The sequence below is a fragment of the Ictidomys tridecemlineatus genome, chromosome 3 (assembly GCF_052094955.1).
Source record: "Ictidomys tridecemlineatus isolate mIctTri1 chromosome 3, mIctTri1.hap1, whole genome shotgun sequence".
In the NCBI taxonomy this organism is placed as follows: domain Eukaryota; kingdom Metazoa; phylum Chordata; class Mammalia; order Rodentia; family Sciuridae; genus Ictidomys; species Ictidomys tridecemlineatus.
Window position 1 is genome coordinate 91,843,894 of NC_135479.1, and position 23,938 is coordinate 91,867,831.

The window sequence follows — 23,938 nt, forward strand, 5'->3', positions numbered from 1 at the left end:
ACTTTGCAGGTAAATGGATGGAATTGGAGAATATAATGTTAAGTGAAGTTAGCCAATCCCAAAAAACCAAATACGGAATATTTTCTCTGATTTAAGGATGCTGATTCATAATGGGTTGAGGGGGGCATGGGAGAATTAGATGAACTCTAGATAGGGCAAAGAGGAGGGAGGGGAACAGAGGAAATATGGGGGTAGAAAAGACGGTGAAATGAAATGGACATCACTACTCTCAGTACACCCATGAAGGCATGGATTGTGTGCCTCTACCTTGTATACAACCAGAGATATGAAAAATTGTGCTCTATATGTGTAATATGAATTGTAATATATTCTACTGTCATATATAACAAATTAAAATTTTTAAAAAGTGAATTTTAAAAAAGATGGAGTTTCTCTCACTATCTCTGTTTTCTTTTTTCCTGGACATAGCCATAATTACCCTAAAGAAAGAGCACATGGAACATCTTTATGAGATTCAAGTGCACTTTGGGTTCAGATTAGAGCCAGTCTAGATATTTAAAGAATGTGGGAACCCATAAGGTCCAGGAAGAGGGTGGAACTCAGGAAAAGATTCTCAAGAAAAACAGAACTTGTTTTCCTTCCTGGTGCTATTGTTTCACATATGGAGAGAAGAGAAAATCTTGTGGGAAGTAGGAAATCCCCTGAAACTCCAGGGCTTGCAATGTCAGCTTCCCTTCTTGCAGAGCCAAGTCCTTGTGGTTTGGGGTAATGCCTGAATTGTTCCCAAAACAGAATATAGATCTCTTGAGCATCCTCAAAATGTTTGAGGTCTGGTGCAGCTTGGCTTTACAGATCCTCTATCCCTCTGTCACCCGCTTTCTCTAGCATTTAGGGAGAAACTTATGGAGAGAACAGAATCCCTGCGTACAAAAAAAGCAAAACAGCTACTGAGGTTACACTGCAGCTTGACTTGAAAAGTGACAGACACATTTTTCCCCCTCTGGTCTTGAACCAGTTTGTGCAGTTGCTTATGTAGCATACATTCTAGATGCAAATCTCAGAGGGATAAATATCAGGCAGACATCTAAGGAGTAAGGAAAACTGATGTTTAGAGCATGAACAAAAAAAAGGCCATTAGATTTGGCATCCTGATCCAAAGAGATGGGGGATGAGGGGAGCAGGTACCGCTGATTTGAGCATTGAGTGAGGCCTGTGATATTCTGTTGGTTCAGAAATAAAGATGAAAGGGTAAATGGAAAAAAAAAAGAAGTCTCTTTAACAGGTGTTGAGGTTCAAAAAATCTCATGATCACTGGCCTTCAGATTCTACAAAGGTGTTGCCCTCACCAGTTTTTCAGTTGCTGTGGTTAAGCTTTATCTCCCTAAAAGATGAAGAATAAAAAGCATCAATTCCTTTCCCAAATTACTGAATTTCAATCAAGAGACTTTTGGTCCTTATTAGAATATGCTTACCCAAGGAACTATTGTTTATCTCAGGATTTTTTCCTCTGATCAACAAGATTCTGAGGTGGAGAAAAAAAAGGACCCGGAAAGACTGAATGGAGAAAGTAAGCAAAAAATAATCATGGTAATTCATGATGACCTGGGGAAACATTGTGTGTCACAGGCTTGCTGTGAAGCTGAGGCAGCCATGGAGGCTCATTCTGGACCATGATTCTTGTAATCAAGCCAGAAAAATTTTAGAGATGTCACGCAGAGTAACAGACATGAGTTTATCAGAAGGGATAGGAAAGGGGAAAGGGGGGACACTCTCAAGGGAGAGAGTGGGTCTCTCACAGGAGAAGGATAATGCGCTCCTCCTCACGCTATTCAGTTTTATTGGGGGCCCCAGGGAAGTTTCCAGAAAGTCCCACCCAGGTCCACTTCTTTTTACTTGCAACAGAATGACATTAGACTTTCAAGTTCTCATTGAGCATGACAATTCTAGTCCATTTTAGCCCATGTTGACAGGTTCTAATTGGAACCTATTCTTATAGATTTCATGGTTAGGGACAATTACCCTTTTCCCCCTGAGTTCTAGAATATGGTCTGTGAAAAAGTCACAGAATTTCTCCCCTTCAGGGTAACTTGTGTTCTTATCAGCATTTTTATTTTATTTTATTTTATTTGCACTAGGGATTGAACTCAGGGCACTTGACCACTGAGCCACTTCCCCAGGCTATTTTGTATTTTATTTAGAGACAGGGTCTCACTGAGTTGCTTAGTGCCTCTATTTTACTGAGGCTGGTTTTAAACTGTGGATTCTCCTGCCTCAGGGTCCCGAGCAGCTGGGATTACAGACATGTGCCACTGCAGCCAGCCTTATCAGCATTTTGACCTGCATTTGTGCTGCAAATAACAGATTGTCTGCTGAGGAATGTGACCTATGGATGTACACTAGGCAGGGTGCAGGTAAATTTCTTCCTCTTTTTTTATTTTTTTTTTTTGAAGGAAAGCATATAGAGGTCAGCACAGTGGGCTCTTCCCTTAGCCTCATGTTTCCACTACTCCTATCTGTCTGTTCACTATCAGTCATGTCTCTCATAGAAGGTGAAAAAGAATGTAGGTGTCAGCCATAGGGTGGCCTTTGATCAGAGAGGCAGGTTCTCAGCCTGGGAGAAAGAGTTTTGCTAATGGAGGAAAGGAAAAAAAGTTCTCTTTTGCAAGAGTGTCTTACAACTGCATTTACTCCTACCCCAGATCTTTGGCCTTGGGAATGCAGTGCTGGCTGGAAGCAATGGAGCCCCTGGGAGTTTTGTTTTCTTTTCCACAGAATTGGAGGAAACCAATTTGATCTGAGAGGGAGGAAGGGAGGGACACCGGCAAAGAGGGGGAATACAAGCAGCATTGCTGGTATTTCCCCACATGAGAGAAGCAAATGCCATTTGTTAATTACTGTTATTAGACACAGAGTCTTCTTTCCAACTAATTAGGATTCAGGACTGTGGTGGTTCATGGGGAGACTATAACACATTGTCAGGAAGGGGAAGAACACAGATTTCATCTGAGCTCATAAGGAATCGCAGCTGGACAGAAGAAAATTTGATTAAGCTCAGAAGAGCATTTACCACTGCTCTATCTTGGGAGAAGTGTGGGTTGGAGATGACATGTGGGAGTGCAATTCTAGAATTTTCCATTTTCTTTTGAATGCATGCTGTTTGTGGATGAAATTAGTTTTTTAAGCGATAAGAAGAAAAAGCTTTGAAATATCCTAAATTTAATTTCAAAGGGCCTGAGGATGGAAGGGAGATGCAATGGTGAGGGGTTGCTCAGGTCTAAAAGAACCACATTCTTAAATGTACATTAAAATCTTAACTCAAATACTATCCAGAACCCCTGGGTACCACGCATCCTGGCTTGCAGCTCAACCAACCCACAAGCAACAGTAACTTCTCCTGATAGACATTCCATCCATTTAAGTGCTTCTCTTGCTTCCTGTCATCCTGTCCCTTTTACGTATAGCTGCTGGATGCTCAATGCTTGTGACTTGCTTTTCTCAATTTTCATTATAAAATACTATGGATTTTTAGATCTGGTGGATATTTTTCCAAGTGTTACCTTGCTTTGTTTCTGGTGGCTGAGGAACTTGTCTCAGGACTAGTCCTTTATGTCTGGCTAATACCTGTTACTATAACAGGTTCCTAAAGGCTGCTTTTGGTAGAAGCACTAACTCTCCACTTAAGCCTGCAAATGTCCGATGGGTAATTAAAAGCTGGATGAAAGTTTGACATCCTCTCTTTTTGCATCTTTCTCCTTTGCTACCTTAAGTTTTGGATAAAGCTGGTTATTCTTCCCCTTCAAGGCAGAAGTTACTAAGATCAGAGTAAGATATTTTTGAGATTGGCAGGGACAGATCGTCAAGCAACAGATCGTCAACTGCCAGCTTTTACAACCTCTTATTTCAGACCACCGAGTGGTGCCTAAAAGTCTCTGGTCATTGCCCTGAACCTGAAGGAACTAATGTCATACTGATTTCTGCCTTGTCCTTTCTGAATCATTCTTTCCTACAGTTAACGTGGACCCATTCAATTTCAGGAACAGCAGGTTTAATCAGTGAACTTATTGTGATGAGTGGAAGTGACAGCCCAGGCAGCCGTAACTTTCTTATTGATGCCCACAAGACTCCACACGGTTGATCTTGAGATAATGATCAACTAGTTTTTCCAAGACTATTTGACTTCATATACTCCTGTTCCTTCCTTATATCATCTGGGAGCCCACATCAGCATTCTTGAAGACAGGGATGAGGACGCTTGATTCTGCTTTGCCTTCTGATAGAGCTATAGGGAATGAATTTCTGCTTTTTACTTTTTCCATTTGGTTTCTGGAGGAAACAGCTACACCTGATTCATTAGGACTCTGTAGAATTAGGCCTCTAGCTGAGGACTCTGGTTGCATTGTAGTTCGACAGACTATTCTTGGGCTCAAGAATTTTGATTTAAAAAATAATGTATTTTTTATTAGAAATTTCAAAGGATTTTCTCAAGTTGATAAATAGCTATTAAAGTATAAAACAACGAAAAAACTAACAGAGATATAGCAGTTCAAACGTCTTTCTATAAGTCATCTGTCAAGATGTCAGGATGTTCCAATCTTGAGTATTTCAAATCATAACAGCTATATTCCTTTTTTCTTTTTGTATCTAATTTTATTTGCTTTGGTGCTTTTTAGCTACATCTTTTGTAATTGCTGTTACTACTTTTTACTGAAAGAACTCTACATATTGTCCCACAGGTCACTGAGGATTTATTTTTTAATGATTTAAAACTTTTCTTGATACTGGATAATTTCTATGAATATTTTTTCATTTACTGACCTTTATTTTGATTTGGTGGTAAGCCTGTCTGGTAATTTTTCCATTTTGAGTAGTACATTTTTCACTTATAGTATTCCTATTTGGTTCTTTATTGCACTTCTAAGTCTCTGCCAAAATTCCTTATGTTCTTGTTTGTTATAACCACGTTTTTCTTCAAGTTCTTAAGCATACTTATGTTAACTTTTAATACAACCTTAGCTTGTTATTCAGCATTGGAATTGTATTTGTCCTTGAATGCTTTCTGATTACTTTTTATGCCAAATCATAATGTCCTACTACTTAGAAAGAATGATTGACACCAATATATGATAACATAGTGTTTTTCATTAAAGAACATTTGTATGTTTTCTTACAGAATAATTTGAGTCATTTCTCCTGTTATGGTTTGGTAATTAGTTTTCCCCCAAAGCTCTTGTATTAATTTAGGTATATTTAGAGAAGAATTGAGAGAGAAAGAGAATAATGGAGTTAGATAGATAAAGTATGATAGATTAATATGTACTATTTTAATCTGATAAGTTTATAAGAATGTACAATAAAATAAATTATTAACTCTCATATTACTAGGAATGGAGGAATTCTTTCTAGTCCTTATGTATTTTATCAAATTTAGTGAGATATAACTCACCCATTTAAAGAGTACAATGTAATTGATTTTATCATATTTTCAGAATATAAAATGTATATTAAATAAAGATTTTGTTCCAAACATTGTGTGCTGGTTCTTTCATGTTTTGGAAGCTAGAGTGAAGCCAAGTATAGTATTTGCGTTTCTCAAGAATTAAATAAGTTATAGAATGAAGAATCCAAGTGGGGAGAAAAGGATAGCTTGCTTAGGTTGCTGCAAATAAACAACCAAATTATATTAATTCAAGTGAGTGAATGATAAGTAGAAGGCCTTCATAGAAGACCCACCTCTCTCAAAGAGGGAATTTTGCCAACAGACAGACTTTGGTTCTCACTGCAGCACCAACTCTCCTCCAAGTTTCCAGCCTGCCCACCTGTCCTGCAGATTTTGGACTTGGCAGACTCTATTATTATGTGAGCTGAGCCAATTCTTTAAATTTAGATAGATAGATAGATAGATAGATAGATAGATAGATAGATAGATAGATAGATATTGTCAGATTTATTTATAGATTTATTTGGCTCACATGATTGTGGAAGCTGACAAGATTGATGGTCTACCACCTATCGCTCTACCCATGCGTCCATCCACCTTCCTATTGTTTCTGCTTGTTTGGAGAGCCCTAATATACATTATGAACAGAACTAGAATCAGTGGGCTAGGAAAGCTGAAGGAAATTGTGACTAAGTTAAATGAACAGGATACAGACAGAGTTTCTTTGCAACAGTAGCCCAGAGAAGGCACTGAGCCCACAGGAACATATGCTAAATCTAAACAAAATGTCTAAAAACTGAAATGAATCATTTTACACTTCACTGGGAATAATCACAGATCTTTAAAAGTATTCAGTTAATTTTTATTCCTTATTTCAAGAGCCTATAAGTAATTTCTAAAATTAAATTTGTATTGTTTCTGAAATTGGAAATATGTCACTGTATAAATATGGTAAAGATAGACACTGCTAAGGTTTTAAAACAGATTATTATAAAATAGACTCTCAAAACTTTTTTCAAATGCCATATACTTATAAATATAGAAAATTGGCAAGTTATGCTTTTAATATAATGGAGATGAATTAGAAAAATAATTTCTGGTGCAGTCATTATTGTGAAAAATATTTTTAACTCAAACTATCATTTCAATTACACTTCTAATTTTTTTGCCTGCTTTGGCTCATTTTTTTCCTATATTTTTACATAATAGATAATTTTTTGAAATGTTTAGATTTTGAGGTATAATTTAATACACAAAATACATTCCTTTAGAATGAATTGTCCTTTTTATCTTTAATCATCCTATCCAAAACTATTAGTTAAAATTTCTTATATTCCTAACATTCACTAAAATTTTATCATCTTATACATGAGCAATTTCCTTTTTAAATTTGTTCCTAAATTCTCAAACTTTCTCTATTGCTCAAAGATTTTTCAAAATATCTACTTCCTAGAATTTTTGAATCTTAAACTCCTTGGTAAAGGTAAACATAATTTTAATAAATATATTAATTTCAAACAAGAAGAATTTGATAAGGTAACATGTATATATTTTTTAAAAATAAGTATTTTGTAAATAAATCAGGTAACTGGAATAGAAAGTATATAGTGGGACTTAAATTTTAAATATAATTAGGGAAAACTTCACACTTATGAGATGATTTGAAGGGGTCAGAGAAGAAACCCTATATCTTTCTGGGGCAAGTATTTCATTCAGAGCACATAGCAGGTGCAAAGATTCCGAGATGTGAGCAGGGCTCAGTCATCAATAAAACAAAACAAAAAAAGATCTCTATGTTTAGAGAAAATACAAGAGAGAGAGAGAGAGAGAGGGTAATGGGAGATAAAGTCTGCGCAGAGAAACTGTGCAGGTATTTTGAAGATATTGATATGTATATACTGAATGGACTGGTGGGGTAAAAGCAAGCAACTTGCCTGACTCTTTTGAAGACAGCTGGAGGAAGACTTTCAAAACTCAAATTTATTAGGGATCTCCCAGATAGAGGAGCATAAAAGTGAGGTTCTTGTCTCTGCACTGAGAGACTTAGACTGCAGGAATCATCAAACCCAAGTGTTCATGGCTCTGCATGAATGGCAGCAAGACCACAAGAACATATTACCTCACATGCACACAGATACCTGTGAGTCTCAGCATCTCAGGATGGAGTGCACAGGGACTCAGAAGGAGAGAGAAGGACACACAGGAGTTGGTATGAGGGCTAGGGAGTGGTCCTGCAGTCTTTCACAGCCTTCCGCCCACTCCGCAATCTCTGTCATTTCCGAAAAATTCTTTTTCATTTCCACCTTTCCATATCTCAGAGAAGGTAAAGTAAAAGTCACAAATAAATGTAAACTACTTCTGAACTCCAACACAAAGCATGTATTTCAAATGTTATTGGATTTTAGCATAATGAACTTTGTACAACAAATGATGCTATTTATTTTTTATTGTTTTCTATCTTTATTTATTAGTGAAAATTTATGGTTTTGCATTTTCCAGTATTCATCTCAAAAGATTTTCTTACTTTTTTCTTTTTCTTTCTTTCTTTATTATTTTAATTCTTTTTAGATATACATGGTAGTAGAGTATATTTTGACATACATGGACTACAACATTCTAATTGGGATCCTATTCTTGTGAGTGTACATGATGTGGAGTTATACTGCTCCTGTATTCATATATGAGCATAGCAAAGTTACATCCAATTCATTCTACTGACTTTCCTATCTGCCCCACCTTTCCTTCATTCCCCTTTGTCTAATCCAGTGGAATTCTCCTCTTCCCCTCCCCACCCTTCCTTGTTGATAGTTAACATCCACACATCAGAGAAAACATTCAGCCTTTTTTTTTTGAGGACTGGCTTATTTCACTTAGCATAATATTCTTCAGTTCTATACATTTACCAGCAAACACCATAATTTCATTCTTTTTCATGGCTAAGTAATATTTCATTGTATGTATATATCACATTTTTTTTTTATTAATTCATCTGTTGAAAGGCACCAAAGTTGGTTCCATAGCTTGGCTATTGTGAATTGATCTGCTATAAACATTGATGTGACTGTGTCACTGCAGTGTGCAGATTTTAAGTTGTTTAAATATAAACAGAGAAATAGGATAACTGGGTCAAATAGTGGTTCCATTCCAAGTTTGTAAAGGAATCTCCATACTGCTTTCCAATTTGCAGTCCTACCAGCAATGTATGAGTGTGCCTCTTCCCCAACGTCCTCGACAACGTTTATTGTCATTTGTATTCCTGATAATTGTAATTTTGACTGAAATCTCAGTGCAATTTTCATTTACATTTATCTAATTACTAGAGATGTTGAACATTTTTTCATATATTTTTGGTCATTTGATTTCTTCTTCTGTGAAGTGCCTGTTCAGTTGATTTGCCCATTTATTGATTGGGTTGTTGTTGTTGTTATTATTATTAAGTTTTTTGAGTTCTTTTTATATCCTGGAGATTAATGCTCTATCTAAGGTGCAGGTGATAAAATTTTTTTCTCATTCTGTAGGCTCTTTGTTCACATTCTTGATTTTTTTTTTACTGTGAAAAAGCTTTTGATACAATCTTATTTATTTATTCTTGATTTTACTTCTTATGCTTTAGAAGTCTTATTGAAGAATTGGGTTTGTAACCAACATTATGAAGAGTTGGGCCTAATTTTTCTTTTAGTAGGTGCAGGGTTCCTGATCAAATGCCTAAGTCCTCGATCCACTTTGAGTTGAGTTTTGTGTGGAGTGGGAGATAAGGGTTCAATTACATACTACTACATATGGATTTCCATTTTTCCTAGCACCAGTTGTTGAAGAGACTATTTTTTCTCCAATGTATGTTTATGGTACCAGGTCTAGACTGAGATGACTATATTTATGTGGGTTTGTCTTTGTGTCTTCTATTCCATTGGTCTTCATGTTTATTTTATTATTATTATTTGTGTGTGTGTGTGTGTGTGTGTGTGTGTGTGTGTGTGTGTGTGTGTGCCAATACCATGCCATTTTTCAAGCCTTCTGCATCAGTTTTCTTGCTACATTTGCTTTGGCTATTCTGGGTCTCTTATGTTTCCAAATGAATTTCATGACTGCATTTCCTATTTTTAGGAAAAGACATCATTGGAACTTTAATAGGAATTGCATTAAATTTGTGTAGCTCTTTTGGTAGTATGGCCATTTCAACTGTATTAATTCTGCTTATCCAATAACATGGGAGATCTTTCCATTTTCTGAGGTCTTATTCAATTTCTTTCTTTAATGTTTTATAGTTTTCATCATAAAGGTCTTTCACCTCTTGTTAGATTGATTCCCAAGATTTTTTTTAGCTTATTGTGAATGAAATATTTTTCCCAATTTCTCTTTGAGCTGATTAATGGTGTATAGGAATACAATGGATTTATAGGTATTGATTTTATATCTTGCTACTTTGTTGAATTCATTTATGAGTTCTAGAAGCTTTCTGGTGTAGTTTTTTGGGGGAGTCTTCTAAGTAAATATAGAAACATGCTATTGGCAAGTAAGGATAGTTTGAGTTCTTATTTTCCTTTTTATATCCCTTTAATTTCTTTATTTTGTCTAATTGCTTTGGCTAGGGTTTTAAGGACTGTGTTCAACAGAAATAGTGAAAGAGAGCATCTCTGTCTTGTTCCAGTTTTTAGAGGGAATGCTTTCAATTTTTCTCCATTTAAAATGATGTTGGACTTAAGTTTAGTGCATGCAGCTTTTACAATGATGAGGTATGGCTGTGCACAGAGACACTCTAGTTTATTTTCAGAGCTGGCATGGGAGTTTAAAACTATAACATAAAAATAATAAAAAATAGCTAATATCTTTTCAGCATTTCTATATACTTTTGCTAATTTTTAAATATGTATGGTTATCTCAGTCCTCATAACACCCTACTGTTGTAGGAATTACTGATATTTTATTATTTCAGGGGAGGATATATGCAGGGCACACACATTCAAATGGTATTGCTGGTCTTGTCTGACTCCAAATCAAGGGGACCTAACATTTGATGTTTATAAAGTCACAGAGAAAGTTAGAAATATCCAAACCTCATGGATACAGAGCATTTGCAAAAATTTATAAAACTATGTTACAAAATTCTCAGTTCCATTTGGCCTGTTTAGAAAGGTGAGAAGAGCAGCCCACTGAATATCATGCAGCTTTCAACAAAGCAGTGCAGGAACCACTGTCTATTCTATCTTCTGCCAGAAGAATTCTGCAGGCCAAGAGTTACATTTTTAGCTCCAAAGCAGTCTCTCCCTTAAATATACAGCTTCTTTACAGAAAACACTTTACTCTGCCTCTGATTTTCTTTCCATTTCTTGAGTACTTTGAAACGGTGAATTTTATCATATTTATTTGAATTTCTCACAAGATAGAAAGCAACCGAATGAATGTACTGTTTCCATCTCTCACACATGGAAGCATCATGTTGGGTGCAATTTACTATCGTCATCATCACCACCAATATTGATAGATAGCCTCACCCAGTGCTGAAAGTATTGTATGCGATCCCTGTACTAAGAAGGGAACATCTGTGATCTCTTCTCAGATTAAACTGCTGAGTGCTGGGAAGGGACTTTTCAGTTCTGAAATTATCTGTGTAATGTACTTGTCCAGTGAACTATGTTTATGTTAGTTCTTAAAAAATCCTGAAGACAAAATGAGTAGAAATCAATATCTTAAGTCAAGTGAAAATCAGATGTCCTCTTCTAAAAATTCTACTTCTTGTTTTTAGCTCAATGCACTCAGATGCAAAGACACTTTTAAAAGGTGGTTCTTCAAATATTCAAGACAATATTGCCATCCATTATCTTTCCTAAATCTTCATTTCTCTGTGTAAAGTATCCCAAACTTTAGCTCTTTTTCAAATGAAGCCCTGCCCAGATACTCTCTCATGCTGATGGCTCTTATTTAAGATATTCTCATCCTCTATAGCTGAATATGAAATGAGACTCCAAGAACGGAATATGGCCTTCCAACCATGTTTCCACAGTGCTGTGTGGTGATCTACTAATATCAATTATGTTGATACAAATTTCCTTGGCATGTGAGATTCCTAGCTCTTACTGATCATGGAACTAGTTGGTTGTTTATATATATGTCAATTTATTTTGCAAGAAAATTTTCAGTGTGCTATTTAATTTGCTTCTTTTCAATGAAGTTCATAAGATATAATTTAAAAAGCACTGGACTTACTTAAAATCAGAAAATCTAGATTGAATCTCTTGCAGCAATATTCATGTATTCATTCAAAAACATGAATCTCTTACAGTTTAATCTATTTATTTTATTTTTTTCCTTCTGTAACTTGGTCTTCATAAGAATTAAAGGTGATGTACTTAAAAAAGAATTTTAAAAGATTTGTATGATTATTAACTACAACATACCTTAGAGACGTTGGGCTTGAGTTGGGCTTGAGACACCATGATAAGGAAAATACAGTGAGTTACACAAACTTTTTGGTTTACTGATGTACATAAATGTTGTATTTACACTACACTGCCGTCTGGTAAGTATGCAATAGCATTATGTCTAAAATAAACATACACAGATATACATACACACACAATTATATACCTCACCTAAAAATACTGTATGGCTAAAAATGTTGATGATCATCAGTCTTCAATGGCATACTTTTTTGCTGGTGGAGGATCTTGCATTGATATTGATAGCAGCAAAGTGATTAGGGTGGTGGTTGTTAAAAGGTAGAGTGGCTGTGGGCAATTTGTTAAAATAAGATAATGACATACATATGCTGCATTATTTTGACTCTCTGTATCCTTTGACTCTTGCATTTACAAAAACTTCCTCTTTAGCATGCACTGCTGCTTAATAGCCTTTATGTAAAGTTTCTTTCAAAATTGGAGTCAGTTCTCTTAACCGCTGCTGTTGCTTTATCAATTAAATTTATGCAACATCCTAAATTCTTTGTTGTCATTCCAATGATTTTCAGAGAATCTTTGTCTTCCATCACAAGAAACCAATTTCTTTGCTCAATGATAAGAAAAAATTCTTCATCCTTTAAAATGTTATCATGCAGTTGCAAGAACACATGCACATTTTCAGGTTCCACTTCTAATTCTAATTCTCTTGCTATTTCTACTATACCTGCAATTACTTCCTCCACTGAAGTCTTGAACCCCTCAAAGTTATCCATGAGAGTTGGGATCAGTGTCTTCCAATTCTTTGCTAATATTAACATTTGGATGTCCTCCCACAAATCATGGATGTTCCTGATGCTGCCCAGAATGGTGAATCCTTTCCAGAAGATTTTCGATTGACTTTACTCACATCCAATGGTGAAATCACTGATCTATGCCATGCACAACCTTTTAAAACATATTTCTCAAATCATGTAGACTTGAAAGCTCAAATTATTCCTTGATCCATGGACTTCACAATAGTTGTTGGGCAAGCAGGTATGAAAAAAATACTAATCTCATTACAGCTTAATCTTCATTAGAGATTTTGGGTCACCAGTTGCTTTGTTATTGACTGGTAATATTTTGTGTAAAAAAAAAAAGGTCCTTTCTTTCTTATTTTATGAGCAGTAGGTATCAACATTGAACTTAAATATTTGGTCAACTATATTGCAAACTGATATTCTTTATTGTTCTGTCCATGGAATACAGGCAGAGTAGATTTTGTGTAACTCTGAGGGACCCTAGGACACTTAGAGTTATAAATGAGCATTAGCTTTAACTTCAAGTCACTGGCTACACTAGTGCCTTACAACAGAGTGAGCTTATCCTTCAAATTTTTGAAAGTAGTCATGAACTTGTCCTCTCTAGCCATGGTGACATCTTCTTCTAATGAAACTCTTTCCACTACATTGAAAATTTTTGTTTAATGTGTGCACCTCCATAAATTATCTGAGCTAGATCTTTTGGATGATATGCTGCAGCTTCTATGTTAGAACTGATTGCTTCAGTTCGACTTTTTGTGTTATGAAGAAGGCTTCTCCCCATAAACCTCATTCACCACACTCTGCCATCTTCAGAATTCCCTAAGGCCTTTCTCACCTCTCTCAGCCATCATCAAGCTGAAGAAAGAGTCTTCACTCTTGCTCTGAATTAGGCTTTGGCTTAAAGAAACATTGTGGCTGGTTTGACCTTCTCTCCAGATCACAAAAACTCTCTCCATATCAGCAATAAGGCTGTTTTGATTTCTTTTCGTTCATGGGCTCAGTGAAGCAGCACTTTTTATTTCCTTCAAGAACTTTTGTGTGAGGCCCTGGGTTCGTTCCTCATCACCACATATAAATAAATAAAGGTATTGTGTCCAACGACAACTAAAAAATAAATATTAAAAAAAAAGAACTTTTCCCTTATGTTCATAGTTGGGTAACTGTTTGGCAAAACAGGTCTGAATTTGGGGCTCTCTTCCTGTTCATACTGGCATTTTGGGACTATACCACAACTTGACCACTGATAAGGAGATTCTTCTTGTCCTCTTCATCAATGCTGAAGTGGCCCAGGGGTCACTATGGATGGGCAGCTGAAAGTGCTCTTGAGCCAGCATGGAAGTTTCAGTAGTAGTGAAAGTAAGAGCATGGACTTAGAACTCAGACCATCTTGGTGTGAACTCCCCACTTCTCCACTCCACTAACAGTACGGTGACTTTGGGATATCACCAAATTTCCTTTTGCCTCTGTATAAAACTACAAGGTACTAGAAAAGTCAAAACCTGATCCTGCCCTCTGGCCGGGGTTTACTTCATGGGCTTGCAAGCTGGTTAGTCATAAGGGCCTGAGGCTTGGATTAGTGTGCTGCTGTTGCCATTCTGAGGTTTTAATAAAATTTAAACAGGAGTACTGCATTTTTAGTTTGCACTGATCCCAGAAAGGTATGCAACCTCTGCTGCTTCTGGAAAGTACTTCACCCCCCCTTTCAACAACCTTTATGTATGTAATGAAGGTGATACAACCTGTCCTCAAGGTTGTTCTCACACAATCTTGGGACTGATCCATTTATTTTCATTTTTGGTAAAACACCTTCCCCTCTCAGACTCTAATTTCTCTTTCCTGGGAGGTCTGGTACTTCATGTGTTCACTTGGTGCTAAGGTACTTTCCACCCACTAGGCTGCTTTGTGGAGTTCTCAAAAAAGATGCCCACTGGGGCCTCTTTAGCTGGCTAGAAATGTCTTCAACAGTCCTTGTCCCTGAGAGAGCTGCTGTTGGTTTAATTGTGTTCCTCCTCCCCAGGAGGCTCCTGAAGTATACGAATGCAGCCTCGACTGTCTTTTATTTCTTTGACACCTAAAATTTGAATGGAACATTTATTGAAAAGAAATGAAGTAAAACGTTGACGTTTCCCCTTGGTTGAGTGACTTTGGTAACTATAAATTTCAACCACAATTACAAGTTCTTCAGGTAAGTTACATAAAAATCTTCCCAAACTAAAACTTAATGAAGCCCCCAAACAGATACATCAGTGCTTCATGACCGTGAAGCAATGTTTCTCATTAGTTTCTGCCTCTGAGCTTTATTTTCCCACTGAGATTCAGTTAATGTTTGAGCTAAGGAGGAAACAGGTCTCTCTTTTTCTCTTTTGTGGTGCTGTGGATCAAACCCTAGGTCTTGTGCATGCTAGGCCAGTGTTCTCCCACTGAGCTACACTCTAGTCCCCTGACTTATTAAATTAATATCCTAGCACAAGGTAAAGTGAACTACTATCAGCATAAAACTCTCTTTTATAGGCTTTTGAACAGCCTTTGATAATAACCACTGATAATTAGCCAACTCAAATGTGTGAGGCAGTAGGATCCTGGATGGCATTTTCTTTCCCTTTTCTTCATTTAAGTTTATTTTTCCTGTAATACGGCACTTACATATTAAATAAGAGTGTCTCTTGAAAGACACTGTGATTGAGGCCATCCTCTCTATAAAAGAGGAATAATTTTCCATATCAAGAAATTATGTGTATATAATATGAAAATAATTTAATAGATGATACATTAATACAATAATATATGTATAATTATTATAGTACATAATTATAGAGTATAATTACATATTTATGATATAATTATAAAAACATAGTGTATTTTATTATTCATGTAACCATATGTATTTACAACTAACTATATGTAATTTTAAGACTGATCGGACTAAAATTCAAACTCATTAATTAAACTTCTGTGAATGTAACAAATTTAAAGAGTAAGTAATAATACTAATATTACACCTTTTTTTTTTCACAGTAAGAAGCACAAAAGAATAATTCCCTACTTGTTTTTTTAGGTCAGAACAGGGGTGTGCCAGAGCCAGGTTCACAGATTGAGATGGGAACATCTAAATCCACTGGTGGGCTGAACTCAGTCATGGTGATGTGTATATCAAGGTAATTGCCAACCATGTCAGACCAAGGCTTTTTATTACCCTTTTTATTAGTCAGTAATTAAACATATCCCAGCATACATTACCATTGGGTCAGAGTAATCCTGATTTTACAAGTCAATGAAGATATTAAAATAGAATTATAGAACAAAATGAATATAAATGCTATGTTAGGAGTCATTAAAAACAAACAAAATGTTATGATCAAGTGGGATATAGAAATATATATGATATTTTAAAATTCCACAGTTAAGCAATCCAAAATCAATAAATCTTGTTTACTTGATTATCAGAATAAACAGAGAACTTACAGCCTTTCACTTTGATGTATAAAAATTATGTTATGCATTTAATTAAATTTAATTTTTATTTAAATTGTCATTTAATTAAATTTAATTTGGTAAAAATCTTTTTTAATTCCTAAAATTAATTTTAGGAATATAATTAAATTTTCTGAATTTAATTAAGAGTGTCTACCAAAAGCCTAGTGGTAACATAATAAATACAGGTGAATTATCAAAATTTTTCTTCTTAAGTGTGGAGCAAAGCAAAGATACCTATGACAATACTTTCATTCATCATTATACTGGAGGTCCTGCCCAAATGTAATTTAAAAAAAAAAATAAGAAAATCTACAAAGCTTGGAAAGAGTATAGAGTGTAATTATTTTGCTTGTAAATGACAATTATATGTACAAAAATTCCAAAGTACTTGCAAAGAAATTGCAAGTATTAATAAGTGAATTTAGCATTGTCACAATATGCAAACCAATGTGCAAAAATTAATGTAGTGATACATATATTAGAACTCCAAACAGAAATACCAGCAATGCTTTTGTTTGTTTTTGTAGAAAAGGGGTAGAGGGTAGTAGCCAGAGGTTATTGATTTGGTAAGGGTCTTTTAGTAGTGTTTAGTATTTTAGAAAATTCATATGCTGTACTTAAATAAATAAAAGTAATTTTTCTAAAAGTTCACGTGACCCCCAATTTTCCTGCTATATAACGAGGTAGATAGTCTAGATGAGAGACTAAAAGGCAAACTTGAGGAATGTCTACATTTAAGGGATGGGCACAGGATGAGCTTTAAATGAGTGGCAAAAATGGGAAATAAATTCCAGAGAATGGCTTGTATGTAAACATGTTAGTTGGTCTTTCCAAGACTGTAATAAATACGTAAGATAAACCAACTTACAAATAAAAAAAGTCTATTTGGCTGTACAGTTTTGGTGGTTTCAGTCCATGACGAATTGACACCATGGCTTTGGGCCTCTGGAAAGGAAGCACATGATGATGGGAATGTGTGGCAGAGCAAAAAATCCTTCACCTCACAGCCCGTGAGCAAAAGTGAGAAAGGAGGAGGATGGAGTTCTGCTGTCTCTTTCAAAGGATGCTCTTTGTGACTGAAGGCCTCCCACCAGGCTCCACCTCTTATAGTTCCCACAACCTCCCAATTGCACGGCCCTGGGGAACAAGTTACTAACACATAGGCCTTGGAATATTCAGGTCCTGACCACAGCATCAATGACAGAGCTCAGGGAGAAGTTAACAATGCCAAATGCCTTAGGAAAGTCAGGTGAGGTAAATGTTCAAAGGATCTCTTGGTGAAAAGAAGGAAATGGTAAAAATGCAAGAGGACTGGTGGTGAACAGGAGGCGATGAAGAGGAGAAAGTTAAGCAAATTTAAGAAGCTTAGGCATGAAATAGCAACAACCAAAATGATAACATATAGGAATTTGGGGTAAAGTCCATAGTCAAGAGTCCTGTAGTTTTCTGGAAGACAGAAGCTTCCACTTGTTCCTTTCCAAGCCAAACACAGCGTTCTGTATGTGGACTTCCCAGGCACAGAAGGCAGCAAACAACATCCTCATCCATATTTGTGGGCTCATTTACCTCTGGATCTAGGAAGGGGGAGGAGGGAGAGATCTCTGTACCTGGCTACATGTGCCTTGTAGACTCCCTCTTGCTTTGGGTGGTCTGTACTGATACCTTCAAATATTTGATTCTATGTATTTCTAGAATGATCTCTAGGCCATTGCCCTTTGAGCTTTTGCAAACAAAAATCCATTGTCTTATTCTGCAGACTGAAATTGCTACCACCAGGAGAATTACTCAGAAATGAGATGGTAATGCTTGATGACAAGCACTGCTATATTCTCTTTTTTTTTTTTTTAATAAGAAGCAAGTATTCGAGCTGGGGATGTGGCTCAAGTCGTAGCGTGCTCGCCTGGCATGTGCAGGGCACTGGGTTCAATCCTCAGCACCACATAAAAATAAAATGAAGATGTTGCATCCACCAAAAACTGAATATTAAAAAAAAATTATATCTCTCTCTCCGCCCCCCTCTCTCTTTCTCTCTTAAAAAAAAAAAAGAAAAAATCAAGTATTCTCCTTTATCTGGAAATATTCAGGTGTCATGTATTTTATTTCACTGAGTCCTAATCTCTCTTCCTTCCCTTAGGTTAATGTCTGTGTGGTCCTGATATAGGATCACCAGTTTATTGGATACAATCATGTTAAGAGTAACCATATTTAAGAATCATCTTGAACATTTATATTAGTTAAATGATAATATATAGTTGAACAAAAGGATCATATTTTAAATATTATTTCATAGGTAGTATAAATAATGAAAAATCACCAGTTGAATACTATGCTAGATTGTGAAGAAGTGTCCGCAGTATTTGACCGTTTCTTCCATCAAGAAGCAGAGTCTTTTTAAACATCTCTTGACTGTGAATTCAGCTGAGTGACTTGATTTGGCCAGTGGGACATTAACAAGCATGAGGCAAACAGAAGCTTGAGAAGTGCTTGTGCATAAAGGAATATTCTTTTGCTGCTTTTGGCCCACCTGTCATATGAAAAAGCCCATCTAAGAGTAAGTTCAGAGGGAGGCAACTGTCATGTAAGAAAAAAAAATGGATTGGCAGATGTGACTTTTCCATTCATTGGAGTTGACCAAACCTGATGTATAAAAACCCCAGACAGTTTTAGTTTTTAAGAGAGTTGTGCAAGCATAGACTAAAAAAGACTTGTTACAGTTCAAAATATAAAGAAACCTAGGTTCCCAATTTTTAATAGGCAGACAGAGGGTTGCAAAAATCTGCCCAAAACATGAGAAAAAAACAAACATCACAAAAGGCACAACCAAAATCACAGAGAGCAGAGTAGACAATGGATTAGATATCCCCTTCTGGGGAGCAGGGCTTTCTCTATTCCCAGGGAAAGGAGAACTGGAAGCTTGTGCCCATCTTTTTTTTTTTTTTCTGTAAATTTTTATTGTTGGTTGTTCAAAACATTACATAGTTCTTGACATATCATATTTCACACTTTGATTCAAGTGGGTTATGAACTCCCATTTTTACCCCGTATACAGATTACAGAATCACATCGGTGACACATCCACTGATTTACATAATTCTAGAGTTCTATGGACCAGTGACTGCTGTATGGATTCCATTTTTTGGTTGTGGTTATTTTGATTTTGGCTATTGAATGTTGAGTGGGTCTCTTTAGTCATGTATGAACCTTATATCCTCATTGGCATTCACAAAAATGCTGATTACATGATACTGGTCCTGTGCTGGATGCTGTAATTGAAATAAACTTTTGGGAATCTCCTAAGAGGACTGAGGCTATTTTGCATATGGGGAGAATTAAGTAATTGTGATCACAGGTAGATGGTGATAGATTGGTGTGAGAAAGGGCACAATATTTTGCAATAACCCCTTTGAGTCCCTTTGTCTACATCTTGACTCTTAAGCTAAGCTAAAGGACCTGCTTTGGCTTCACATGAGTTTGCACATTTGAACTTGCTTCCTGGATTCCTTAGTAACAGTCCTCCTGTGTAAAAGCTTTGGCTGGTCTCCCAGATGATCAAAGATATGTGTCCACTGTCCCTGTTGCTTCAGTTAACATCCAGATAGGCAAATGAAGTCTTTCTTCTGGGATGAGTCAGTCCCTGGGCAATCAGTTAATTGACTGTAGGCACGTGAGGGAGCAGGTTCTGGCCAGGAGAATTTGTATTTGTCCAGCATCAGAGTCCTGAGCTAAATACAATAATTATTTTAACTTACTAAAGTTTATTATGGTTTAATATAGGTAAAAAAGTATACAAATAGTTTTCGCAAAATAAATTTTATTTAGATATTTTCAGGGCAAGTTGTTTAATTTTGCTGAGGGCTGGCTGGCAAAACTTAATGATAGCAATCTCTGCCATAGTCTTTCAGGATGACTCTTAGGGACAGAGTTCAAAATACATGTAATCCTAGAAAAAAACATGAAAAATAAATGCAATTAGGTTGGCTTAATAGTAGAAAGAGCTAGAGGTGCTAGATCTGAGATAATTCTATGATTATAAAATATATTATGCAACAGAATTTTCAGGATCAGACCTTTGAGGTACCACATTCTAAGAATATAAGAATTATTGACTGCCCTTAAAAACACCAAATTGACAAATTTGAGTATAAAGCCCCTTAGAGAACAGTGACTAGTTCTATTTTGCTTTATATGTATATAGACATATATACACATGTACATGAATTATAAAAATTTTATTTCTAGTTACTATAAAGATCATGCACATTTTCTGCATCCCTAAAATATGAATATATACATATACATTTTTATTCATGTATATTTGTAGAAAACTAGAAAAGAGAAGGGAAAAAGTTATAATTATCTCTCTTCTAAGAATCTATCATTAATACTTTTGTTCAAGTTCCTTCTAGACACACATAATTGATATTACAATATGCTGACATCCTACTCAGCTTTTTTGTTTTTTCTTTTTCTGATACTGGGGGTTGACCCAGGGGTGGTATACCCCTGAGTAACATCCCAGCCTATTTAATTTTTTATACCGAGACAGCATCTTGCCAAGTTATCCAGGCTGGCCTTGAACTTGTGATGCTTCTGACTCTGCCTCCCAAGTGGCTGGGACTATAGGAGAACCCTGCTGTCTCGACCCATTGTTTCAGTGCATGAAATAACCTAAGGGGATCATGTCATTAAAATTCTTTGAGAATATTTATTTTTTATCTTCTGTTAGTTTGTTTTAACATCTGCTTAGCATAATAATTTAGAGGTATCTCATGCTTTTAAATTTTGGGGAGGGTTAACTTTTAGCTATTTGAGTGAAGCTTGCTAGATAGATAATATATTGTGACTTAATATAAAGATTTTGCACAATTATTTGTCTGCATCTGAGAGAATATGAATATGAAATGTTAATAAATCTTTGCAATTTATTCCCTAAAAGTTGTACCTGTAGCTCATGAGCATCTGGTTTCTACAACCTTCATTGACATTGAAAGTTCTTCATTAGAAACAAAAACATTTCCGTGTCATCAATGAAAAGGGGCATTCTGTCATTTGTTTATTTACTTATTTTTGCTTTCTATTTGTGTTTTTGAAAAGTTTTCTTCTGTTTATTGGTTATTTGTATTCCATCTTTGATGGTTGTATGGATTGTTTTCATAGCTCGTGTGCGTTACCATTGGGAATCTGATGTTTTTTTCTCATTTATATGTACTTTTGTTAAAATGAGAATATTATTTCTGATTAATATTTGTAGTACATACATATCTTTGTACATACATACCTTTGTTTGCCTTTAAACATTTAACATTATGATTTGTTTTGAGTTATGGAAGTTACAGATAGTGGAATTTAGCAGTGTATAACTTTGTGGTTTCCCTGATTTGAAAAACCTGTTAAATTTTTTAAAGTTTTTTAAATTTGTTCTAATTAGTTACACATGACAGTAGACTGCATTTTGACACATTGTACGCAAATGGAGCACAACTTCTTATTCCTCTGGCTGTGCATGGTGCACAGTCACACCAGCTGTGCAATCATACATGTATAGAGGGTAATAAGGTCCATCTCATTCCACCGTCCTTCCCATCCCCACAACCTCCTCCCCTTCCCTCATTCCCCTCTGCCGAACCCAAAGTTTCTCTATTCTTCCCTAGCCCCACCCCCTACTATGGATAGGCATTCGCTTCTCAGAGAAAACCTTTGGCCTTTGGTTTTGGGGGATTGGCTTATTTCTCTTAGCATGATATTCTCTAGTTCTATCCTTTTACCTGCAAATACCATAATTTCATTCTTCTTTAAAACTGAGTAATATTCCATTGTGTATATATACCACAGTTTCTTTTGCCATTCATTTGTTCAAAGGCATCTAGATTGGTTCCATAGTTTAGCTACTTTGAATTGAGCTGCTGTAAATATTGTTGTGGCTGCAAGCCTGTAGTATGCTGATTTTAAGTCCTTGGGTATAAACCAAGGAGTGGGATCACTGGGTCAAATGGTGGTTTCGTTCCAAGTTTTGTGAGAAATCTCCATACTGCTTTCCAGAGTGAGTGGTTGCACCAAATTGCATACCCACCAGCAATGTATGAGTGTGCCTTTTCCCCCACATCCTCACCAACACTTATTATTGCTTGTATTCATGACAATTGCCATTCTGACTGGAGAGTGAAATGAAATTTTAAAGTAGTTTTGATTTGCATTTCTCTAATTGCTAGAGATGATGAACATTTTTTCATATATTTGTTGATTGATTGTGTTTCTTCTCCTGTTCAGTTCCTTAGCCCATTTATTGATTGGTACCTTTTCAATTTAGAGACTGAAATATGAGTGTTGTTTGTTCTTTGTCTTTGTTTGCTCCATTATTCAACATCTCCTTCATTAGGCTTCCTTTGGGTTTCATCTGTTCTTTTATTGGTTTGTCAGTTTTAACTAATGGAGATTGGGCTCATTAATTTTCCCCTTTTCTTTAATAAGTATTCATAGTCATGCACCTTTTTTTTAATGCTGGAAGGAATAAATAATTTTCATATGCATTGATTTATTATGTATTGATGCTCTAATTTTCCATTATGTCTTTTTATTCTTTAGTTATTTACATTTTTTCTTGCATATACATTTAAAAGTATTTAACATTAGTTCTAATTTAGTCTCATTTTCTCAGAGAACCAAGACCTTGATGATACTGATGATCCCCTAAGGTTTGTTGAGACTTGATTCTGGGATCTCTATAAAATCAATGTTTGTAAACAATGTTTGTTTGAAAACAATGTGTGCTATATAATTATTGGATAAAGAGGTCTACATAAGTGCATAATATCAGTTTTTTAATTTTGTTTATCTTGTAGATAACTAAGATTATGTCTCATATCTAGTAACAATTTGGAGGTGTATATAAAGTTCTCGTTATGATGATAGTTTTGCCAGTCTCTAACTTTTTAGCATTTATCTCTATATCTTGAGATTGATACTGTTACCCAGTCTCAAGTATTTTGTTATAGCATCATGATGGATTAAGACAATATGTATATTTTCCTAATGAACAAAACATTTCTTTTTAAATAAAACAAAAATTTTACCAGCAAAATTTCAAATGTCTGAAATACAAGTAAGTATAATAATACATATTGAATGAACCAATTTGTTCCTATTATCAATAACTTAGTGTGAGTCTTTATAAATACAAAGGACTTTGATTATTGTGATTATAGAGCACTGATTTTTGCTTCTTTGCTGTGTGAATATTGAATCTCTGGTGTGATTTGGAGACTGATGACTAGACCAAAGAGGCACAATTTGCAATTGATTCAAATGATTTGAGGGGAAATATTAACAAAGGTTATAGTAATATAAGAAAATGTAATTTTCAGCCAATGTAATGAAAATAGACTCACAATGAACAAACTTGCTCCAAGCATCAATGCTTTGATTTTAACATCAAGATCGTATGGAAACTGGATTTTAAATGAATCAGCATCTGATAGCAATCCTTTCACAAATCCAGGGCAAAGTTTTGAAATATTTCCAATAACTCTTTCATCACCCACAGACAATATCTAAAAGGAGAGATATATCATTAAAATGCAAAAAATTCTTGCACCTAATTTAATTATTTACTCTGAACCTTATGAGTTATGATAACACTTATTTTATTCTACCATTAAAAGATTATGCAACATGGGCACAAACTTGCCAGGGAAAAAAAACACTTGTAGATAATTTCTGCATAAGATTAGCTTTACAAATTACATATAACTAATACGCACATGGGCACACACCTCTCCCACCCAAACACATAAGCTTAGTTTTGTTATTTGCTTAAATTTGATATGAAAATCACTTTAATTGCAAAATGAAAAGCACTAGATTTTCAGCTC

At 35.5% G+C, this 23,938-nt stretch overlaps 1 non-coding gene across 1 annotated transcript; it reads right to left on the reverse strand.

Moving 5' to 3' along the window:
• Positions 1-19,861: 19,861 nt before the first annotated feature.
• Positions 19,862-23,611, reverse strand: LOC120883931 (uncharacterized). The gene is made up of 2 exons (XR_013435707.1): positions 23,456-23,611; positions 19,862-20,010 (listed from the first exon to the last, which is right to left on the reverse strand). It is a non-coding gene; the product is annotated as an uncharacterized LOC120883931 (transcript).
• Between the last annotated feature and the right edge of the window lie 327 nt (positions 23,612-23,938).